We start from the raw sequence: 10468 nt of genomic DNA, 5'->3' as shown, positions 1-10468 counted from the left end.
CAGCAGTTTGTTAGAGTGTAGAAGATCAGGATTTTCTTTCTACTCTTCTTTTAGAACATTAATAATAATAATAATAATAATAATAATAATAATAAAGTGCTTTGGCTAAACTTGGGAGAAGTCCTCTGTTGTTTTATTTATTGATTGATATAATACCACCCTTTAATCCTCAGTTCCTCTGAGGACCAGTACCAGATCTTTGTCCGCAGTAAATCAAACATGTTAGATATTTTTGAGCCAACTGGTCGTGTGCACCGATTACCGACCCAACTGCAAAACACATGCTGCCAACAGCCAATAAAAAAACCGACGATGGGACACAGGACATAGCGTCAGAAGACAATAGGAAGTATATAAAAAAAACGATGCCATCATCAACTCCTCCTTGATTTCTCCAAGCAACGGCTAGAGCGAACCGTTCATCGTCCATGTTCGTTTACGCTTTGCACTGTCGCTCTCGTAGTAACTCTTTGTTCTGCTTCTTTTTTTCTACCACTGTTCCTTGTACAGCGACATTGGGTTTTGTGAAAGGTGCTATAGAAATTGAAGTTATTTTTATTATTATGGTTTGAGCACGACTGTGCAAGAACCCTCTTGAAACTGAAAGGATTATTATTATGATTACTGTTATCATCAATATTAGTCTGTGATGCCTCATCAGACGCTAAATGTCGGTTAGTGTGAGCTCCAAGTCTTTTCAAAATCAGAAAAGACTGTGGAATTTGTGCAGCGTGTCCTCAGATCAAAACGATTTTTTCATGTAACCACTAATTAGCTGGTGTTTTTGTTGCTTCCCTTTAATCCTTCACTCTTAGAAATAAAAGTGCTAAGTCGAACCATATCAGGTTCTTAGGCTTGTCCTCATAGGAGAACCCTTTTTGGCTCCAGATAGAACCTTTTTATAAAAGCTCCCCCAGGAACCCCTTTAAAACCCTTTATTCAGGAAAGGGGTTTTAAAGGGTTCTCTGGATCAACATGGTTCTTACTGGAACCATTAGTGTTACCAAGAACCCTTTCTTTGGGAAAGGGTTTTTCAGAAGCAAATGGTTCCAGGTAGAACCTCAGCCCTTGTAGAAGGACCCTTTTGGAAGAGTGTTGTAACAAACACTGCGAAGTTCCTGTGCACGGTTAAGTTGCTTTTATCCATTGCTTGTCTACAACATTTAACACATCCTTGCAGTTTAAAGATGACACCATCGCCGTCAACAGCCCCATTTGGATACAGTGTATTTATAGAAGACAGGTGTCCAAACACCTACAACAGAGGCCTACAGAGGGAAGGTCATCAGTTTACACGTGTCTACATGTGAAGGACACTAAACTGGACTATGATGAGGCTGAGAACTCTATGTCATATTCGTTTCCCTGACACTGCACCATTAAAAAAAGGTCTCGCCCTCGAGCGTCGACACATCATCAGCTGAACCCCTTGCTTTGTGCTTTTGAAACAGCTACGTCACGCGGGGACTAACTTTGGTCAAGTAAGCAGCAGAAAGAGCCCAAACAGCAGAGCACGGGAACGTCCAGAGAAGATGAATAAGCACTTACGCGAGCGTCCCAGGTCGGCTTCAGGACAACGCCCTCGGTTTTAATGGAGTCGCTGGAGACAAACTGACTTCCACCCTGTCATTCCTTTTCCTCCGCGATCCAAATTTAAGCTATCATCGCTCACTACTTGTGTGTAAACTTTGTCCGTGGAGATGGGCTGAGCTCCTGCGGGAGGAAATGTGAGTAATGTTGTACAGCTAATGAACAATACTGCGAGATAATAATTCTCTTATTGATCCGAGCCCTTTCTAATGTACCCATAGGTGCACTGAACTCAAAAAAGACTAAGCCTGTTTACCCCTGCAGGCTACACTGCCAGAGCAGGAATCAATTAGTGCCCGGGACAGAACATATTTTATAGTTAGACGCTGCAGCGAGAGCAGTGCAGGTGTATTAGCCGTGTTTGTGTGTTTCGTCAGCGTCGGGCTGACACTTTCCCCACAGCCACCAGCCATTTCTTACACTGCATATGCAGCCCATTCCCCTTCTATACCCCCAGGATGCTGTATCTCTGTATTATATGTGCGCGCTGGTCAATTTTTATGTGTGTTGCATGAAGAACGGTCACATGAAACAAGCGTGTGTGCTGGTGTGTGTTATGTGTAATCACCGCGGCTGCTCCAGGCGGGATTACTCTGTTGTAAGAAGGGAACAGCAGCGGTGTTTTATGATAAATACCCTTTTTCTTGTTGCCAAACCAGGACCCACCACCACCTATAGACTAATACACACACACACAGGCACTTACACTTTACCTCCTCACACATTGGCTGCAGTGAAATTAAATTTAAGCCTTTATCTTCACAAACATGCATATAGGCTCCAAGGCAGAGGTCGGGATTTGAGAAGAGGTAGTTATTTATCTTACATATCAGCCCGTTCTCATTCCAACAGCATCATACAAATATATACATATATACGGCCACTCTGTCACGTCCCTTGGCACCACCTTACAGGCGCACAGGGAACTCCTTCCACGCGTGAAAGAGACGCACGAGTACTAAACAGATAAGGAAAATAATGTCCAATATTGTTTAGAATTATGTGCCATAGACCACTCTATGGGAGCTTTAACAAGGTTCTTTCTTGTGTTGTCCAAAAAGGACAAGGGTACACAGATCTCACATTAGTTTTTTTTTGTTAAGGGCACACCTTTACAAATTAAAGTGCTGTCAAAATAAAATATGTAAACACATAATGTGTCAGTCAAGATGGGTCAAAGGTCACACATGCTTTAACTTTCTCACTCACTCTGTCCTCATCGTTCAACTGTCCTCAATTATCCTCATTGTTCACCTGTCTTCATCGTTCAACTATCTTCATCATTTACCTGTCCTCATCGTTCAACTGACCTCAACTGTCCTCATCGTTTACCTGTCCTCATCGTTCAACTTTCCTCATTGTTTACCTGTCCTCAATATTCAACTGTCCTCATTGTTTACCTGTCCTCAATCTATCAACTGTCCTCATTAGGGATGCACCGATTAATCGGCCAGTGATCGGAATCAGTCAGATCAGTCAGAATATTCCGATTTTGGATATTGGATGTGAACAACATGGTTCCATAACACTGCACTTTAAAGATGTGTGTGAATATCCCACAGCATTATTTAGTTCTATTTTATAGTGGTAATCTGTTCAAAAAGTCACACTTTAAGTTATTATGTTCCATGGTAGCATGTTCAAATGTATCATGACAATTGTTTTTGTATTTTTATATATACTTCTATATTATAGTGATTCGTTTTGTATTTTTAGTTGGATATTGGATGTGAACTGATTGTATTTCTATGTTAAAATGTTCTATTAAAGAGAAAAGATGCAAAAATATATATATTTCTGTATGCTGAAAAGTGGTTTAAAAAATTGAAATCGGAATCGGCTAAAATCGGTATCGGCAGGTCAAACTTCTTGAAAAATCGGAATCGGCCCCAAAAATGGCAATTGGTGCATCCCTAGTCCTCATCTTTCACCTGTCCTCAACTGTCCTCATTGTTCACCTGTCCTTATCGTTCAACTGTCCACATCATTTACCTGTCCACATCATTTACCCGTCCTCATCGTTCAACTGTCCTCAACTATCCTCATTGTTCACCTGTCCTCATCGTTCAACTGTCCTCAACTGTCCTCATCTTTTACCTGTCCTCATCGTTCAATTGTCCTCATTGTTTACCTGTCCTCAATATTCAACTGTCCTCATCGTTTACCTGTCCTCATAGTTCAACTGTCCTTATCGTTTACCTGTCCTCATAGTTCAACTGTCCTCATCGTTTACCTGTCCTCATCGTTCAACTGCCCACATTATTTACCTGTCCTCATCGTTTACCTGTCCATATCGTTCAACTGTCCTCAACTGTGCTCATCATTCGACCGTCTTCATTGTTCACCCCTGATCTCTGGTAACTAATGATTGAAACTCCAAACAGAAGTCCTGTAGATATGAGTGACTTTTAGATTTAAATTTGTCCACAAACTGCTCAAACTATCTTTTATTTATAATTTTTCTCTGGGTCTTAACTTCCAAATTTCATGTCAGCATGTTGGCATGTTGACAATAAAGCCCCTTGAATCCTTGAATCCTTGAATCCTTAAAATATTGTTGTAAAAAAATGAGGAGCCACCATCTGGTTGGTTTTGTCTTCTTCTCTACTTCTAACCTTGGAAGCAACAGATATTAAAAACAAACATGTAGAGATCAGGTTCTTCTAGTTTCTCGTGTTTCCTCCTCTTGGCCACGCTTCGCTTCCACTGATAATTGTGATCTCACCGTGATGCCACAAAAAAGCACAACATTAAAGCTATTTATTAGTGGAATGAATCATTACAGGCCCTTTTGTGTGCGGCAGATGTAAACAATGTAAAGCATCAGAGCCGGCAGCAACATTTAAACCTTATTTATTGGCTTTTAAGACGTCAACAAAATGGCTCCAAACATGATTGTGGCCTTTGTTTAGGGAATATTGATTAGCACGCAGGCTGCAAACTCGCCCTCAGATACATCCTCCCACTCCTTTAACGTACAGTACACGAGATTTGACAGCTCCTCAATGATCCGCCGCTTCATTGATTCCTGCAAACCCAGCTCCCTCCCTCACATCCAGAAGTGATAGCTTTGCTTTCTATGGAAAATGGAGGTTTCTTTGAAGAGAAACTGGAGGTTGTGAGTCAATGCTGCTCAATCTTGTCACTCTTTCTTCCCCCAGCCCCTTGTCATTCCTTATTTCTTTCTCTGCTCTCATGAATATAAAGCGTCAGGGTGTCTGCAGTGCGCTCGGCGGCTGCTTCTGCAGAAGGTCTTAACCATTAGTGAGAATAATCCCTCGCTATACGAACCCCTGTCTTTTTGCTCGACTCCGTAAGCTTCTTTTCCCCCCACACTCGGCAGAGGTGAGCTGCACAGACGCAAAGCCTCCATTATCTGCTTTTTTGGCCTGCGTGTGACTCACACAGCATGAGTCATTATGTGCTGTGGAGAATTTGACCCATAAGAAAGAAAGAAAGCGACTTGTGTAAATGAGTTGACCTGAGTTTCCTCCTCCTCCCTTTTCTCCCTGGAATCATTCACCCAAAGATTAGACTTTAATGTCTGCACGATGAAATGAAACAATACATTATCTCTGCATTCAAGGTTGCAATATTTACATGTAAGCATTTAGCAGACGCTTTTATCCAAAGATACTTACAAGAGAGGAACAGAAGAACTCAACTAGAACCAGTGGACTGATAGAGAGTGAGAGTGCAGAGGTGGAGGAGGTAAAAGGTAAGTGCTACACTTTTGGAAATAAAAGTGCTAAGTAGAACCATATAAGGTTCTTCTGCTTGTCCTCATAGGAGAACCCTTTTTTGCTCCAGGTAGAACCTTTTTTTCTACCTGGAACCCTTTTAAAACCCTTTATTCAGGAAAGGGGTTTTAAAGGGTTCTCTGGATCAAAATGCTCTTACTGGAACCATTAGTGTTACCAAGAACCCTTGAAAAAGCCTTTCGGGAAAGGGTTTTGTCAGATGCAAATGGTTCCAGGTAGAACCTCAGCCCTCGTAGAAGAACCCTTTTGGAACCCTTATTTCTCAGAGTGCAGGGCAGAAGATGCTCTTGGAAGAGTTGGGTCTTCAAGAGCTTCTTGAAGATAGACAGGGACACCAAGCGCCCTCTGTTCTGGTAGAGCTTGGTAGGACATGAAAAAAGTCTGGACTGTCTTGTGCGGGGTTATTATAGCTTTGAAATTTTCCTTTAGTTTTTATTTTTATTTAGCTTTTCAGTTTGCTTTTTATTTCTGTTCAGTTTTAATTCATTCAAGAAATGATTTAGTAGTTTTAGTTTCGTTTTATTTTGAGGAATTGACTAGTTTCAGTTTAGTTTTTCAGGTATTAAAGCGGACCTAGACCGGAGGTTCCAATTAACGCTGTTTTTTAGTGTGTATCTGCGTCATTACCTTGTTTAAGAATCCCTGAAGGCTCTAAACAAACAGTTCAGCCACTGCTGAGAAAGCTGTGTTTTATTGTAATCTCAGGCTTAGCGAGATCTCTGACAAAACCTGGTCCGGTTACGTAAACACCGGTTCTCCTGAACAGCAGATCCTCCTGCTCTGGGCACTAGTCCGGGCACATGCTGTTGCATACATTGAACCACAGAAGAAGAATAACGTCCGTTGTGGAGGTGTTTCACGAGCGACAGTGTCTTCCGACTCTGGGTCTGACTCCGGGTCAAAGTCATCAAAGGGACTGCGGCGGGGAGTCGTGAAGAAGCTATTTTTAAACACTGTTAAAACAATGTTTTGATAATGAGGAGCAGTGCATCCACTGTTCCAGAGGGGGGAGCTGCGCCTCTGAGAGCTGGTGTGCTGATTATACTGGCCAATCACAAGACTCTGTCTTCTGGGTGAGAGAGTTGAGTCTCAAATCTCGCGGCTGGGGAACAGCGTTAGAAAAGAGCGATTTCTATCGGCTCGTTTACAGCAACTAGGAGGTTTTTGACCATAAAAACAAGTTAATGTATGTAAGTAGACCTCCATAACTTACATTATGTGCAATAGGACCACTCTATGTGAGCTTTAAGAGAAAGTCTGGACTTGTAGACGATGAAAAGGATGAAAGAACGTGTGACACCAAATCAAATACTTTCTTTTCATTCTTTAAACTATAAATCAAAAGTTAAACTTCAAATAGTCTGTATTCCAGAATGAAGTTGTGTAAAAACAAAGACAAAGCTGAATTTATCTACAATTCAGTTTAGTTTTTAGTTTTTCAGTTAACTAAATTATTTTTTCACTGCTTTTTTTAGTTTTACACTTAGTTTTTTCGTGAATAACCCTGGTGGAGGAGTAACAACAGCCTTTAGGAGAGCATTTAAGTAGGCGGGAGCAGACCCATGAAGGACTTTGTAAGCTGGCATCAGTGAATATCTCAATTATGGATTACAGTTAGCACAGATAAACATCATCAATGAAAGTTTAAGACTTCATTGATTGTTAAGTAAGAAAGAAATAGTATAGAATAGTATAGTAAATAGTATATATATATAAGAAAGTGAGAAATCACTCAATAACTCAGTTCAGTGACTGACATTGAAAGGTTATCGTCACGTAAAAACAATTAATTTGTGCGATTATTAAACTAAATTACACAGATATGATCACCAAGGTCGATTCTCGCCAACGCTTTGCTTCCAAAACCTAATCAGAAATCACTGTTGACGTCACATGTAAATCAATTTATCGCGGCAATCACAACGGGGTTCTGTTGTCTGTGAGGCAGAAATAAAAATAATATTTCTCTGAGACCACACAACGGTGGTGATATGTCAACTTGTCAGTGTAAACTACGACTCTATTTCTCAATGTTCTCAACGTGTGTGTATATGTGTGTGTGTGTGTGTGTGCGTGCATGCGTGCGTGCGTGTGTGTGCGTGTAAACTCGACTGGAAAAAAAACAGCAATTTTCTCACATTCATTTCCAGAACCTCCCTCACTCCTGTCAATCTGTGGTCGCTTTTCTTTAGATGAAACAGCTGTGATCGTTGTGCTACGAAAACTACAATGACCACCCATTGGTTGTTGAAAGGGAATTTAATATTCAAGAGGCTGTAAACACGTCTGTGAGTTCACCTGACCTTGTCTTTTGGAAATTTGGTCACCAATGGCAACACTAACAAACATACGTGTTAAAAAAAACCACAGGTGTAGGAGTTTTGAGTGAATCTGTCAGTACAACAGAATGTTTGGGCCAAATCTAAAAGGATTCACACGAGGGGTTTTTGAGATAACACATTTACAAACGACCTTGACCTTTAAGAATCTAAGCAGTTCATCCATGAGTCACAAAAGTGAATTAAAGAGAATGGGCTGTCCTTTGCTAGCCTCGGAACAGGATTCACCACTTCATATTGGATTTTGGTGCCTCTTATGTCGGAAATATGGAATTTAAAGCTTCTTTTGTATGAATCTTAAAGGTATAGTCCAGTTAATATCAGTGATAACGGATGGTTGCAAAGACTGAAGAACAAGAAGTAGCGACTTGAAAACCTCACTAATTAAAATCTGCACCTAATTAAATGCATATAAATGGAATAAAAACTGGAAACTGAAGTTTGTAAAATAGCTATTCTCTGCACCAAAGTCCATGGAGAAAAACAAACTGCTTGAAAACCTTAATTCATACTAGCATATGGAAACACAGAGCAGGTGCAGCTTGCACACATCATCGATAAACCCAGGGTCACTGAATGTCTCGAGTCTCAGATGATCACACACCCTCACCTGGGCGACCCAGCCGGAGGTTGATCAGACCCTGGCTTGTATCCAAGCAGCATGCTACTCCATGCTTCGCCACAACCTATCATTTGGCTCTGCAGGCCTCTACCAGGTGGAGATATTTGGCCCTCTTACATTCATGGGGCCTCCTCTATCCGGTCTTCAGGGGACTGGAAGCTCCAACAGCACCACCTGCTTCGAACACTCCAAATCTGGCCTGAGAGATGTCCTTGCAATGTGCTCTGGGAAGTGAAGCTGCGTCTGGAGGTCGCGAGCCAAGGCTAGCAGTTCACTTGGGACCTTATGGTCCATACGCTGTATTTCCCCCTCAAGGCAATGTCGTGTCTCACCGAGGGCTGATGTTTACTGTGCTGGCTTCCAGTGCACTTGGTGTTAGCTGCTACTTTTAGCACCTGGTCGTGGCATCAGGCTTAGGCAAGCAGCTTAGAACATGCTCCAAAGAGCCAGACAGCGGTCATACTGGGGTTTCTACAAGGCCCCAGCAATGCAGGTTGGATGGGCTGGGAGTCCATCATGCACTGTCTGGATCACAAACTTGAGTCTTGCTGGTTCTGACTCCCAAAGCGGCTTACAAGGCAGCAGTGGACCAGCAGCTCATGTTTTCTTGTAAGCTAAAAACGCTGATTTTCTCTATGGACAAACTTCAGCTTCTTCATCTGAAATTCTTTACCCAACCGTCTGGTCTTTGTTACTGTAGCCAGTTAAAGCCAGACTGTGCTCCACCCGTCACGAGAGGAGATGCATGGCGCTAACCTTGAGCTGCACTCCATCTAAACATCTGGATCAGCTCCAGCCTGGGTGATTTACCGCGTCACCGAGATATATGACCTCGCCTCAGGACGACGCTCCGCTCTTGTTCCTCTACGTGTCTCTTTTCTGTAAACCGCAGCGGGGGAGTCGATGAGGTCAAAGCTCAGTGTCCATCCATTTCTTTACACCAGGGTGTGAACGATCGCCGCCAGAATCGCTCGAGAAGCACGAGGGAAAAGGGATGAGAGGATGGGGACAGAGGTGAAGAGGAGACCTGGGATTCTCTCTGGGCTTCATCCATTTTGTGAGAGAAATCCTTCCATATGTCCATTTACTGTGTGTGTGTGTGTGTGTGTGTGTGTGTGTGTGTGTGCTGTCATTCACTGCGGTGTTTCTCACCTTCATCCACACACACACTCAGTCTTTTCCACTGAGGAACTCTCTCTTCAGCCTCCTTGTGAAAACACTCGTCCCCTCTGACACTCTTTATTTTTTCTGCTGACAGAACAAATGCCTGTGCTCCTGTGATTAAAGCTGCTGTCACTGGCTTTTTTTCTCTCTCTCTCTCTCCCTCTTCTTTCTCTCTTTCTTTCTTTCTTTAATTTCCTCAGCTCCTTCTTGCAGCTGCATCACCAGATCATGTTGCAGGAGAACACTGAGGACAAGTCGTCCCATCGTATTTATAGAAACAAATATTTCCCCCCTCCTGCGTTTTTGAATAATAATAATTGTTCCAGAGAAGTTTTCATCGAATAAAAACGTCATTGAACGCTGCCATGAGCATGCCATACACATAGGTGGCAGTGTAATAAGAATCCTAAAAGAACAGGGACTCACTTTTCCCAAGTTTTCCGGGGTTTTCTGAGTTTTAGTGTGGATTAAAGGCAGAAACGCAGCAACGCGGAATCCCATGTGGCACAGTTGGTGCTCTGAGTTTCCGAGATGGAAGTTCCGACTAGAGTAGGCCAAGAGATATACGTTCAAAATAAAATGACCTGAGGGCCTCTAAGTATCTTGTATGGTCAGAAGGGGCCAGTGAAGTGGATAAAAAACTAAATTTTAGTCATGATTATGTGCGATATGACCTAAAAATGTAATCACTATATACGGCAATTATGATGTAATTGATATAATATATAATAAAAACGTCTGTTTTGATATTCAATGAGAAAAATGACCAAAAATAACTATTTAAAAGTGAATGGGCCACATAAAATTGATGGGGGGCCACAAGTGGACCATGGGTCGCGTGTTTAAATCTCGAGTTATTATTGTTTTGGCCACATCGCCCACTCCTATTTCGGTCTCCAAATGGTTTGCACCAATAACCTGAGACCCTGCAGGGGAAACTGTGAGCTGAAGGCAGAGCAGCGAGGGTTATGAGAGGTGTAGATCACAGTGTG

This window comes from Microchirus variegatus (assembly GCF_963457635.1).
Source record: "Microchirus variegatus genome assembly, chromosome: 5".
Lineage (NCBI taxonomy): Eukaryota > Metazoa > Chordata > Actinopteri > Pleuronectiformes > Soleidae > Microchirus > Microchirus variegatus.
Note: the sequence above shows the minus strand (reverse complement) of the source record.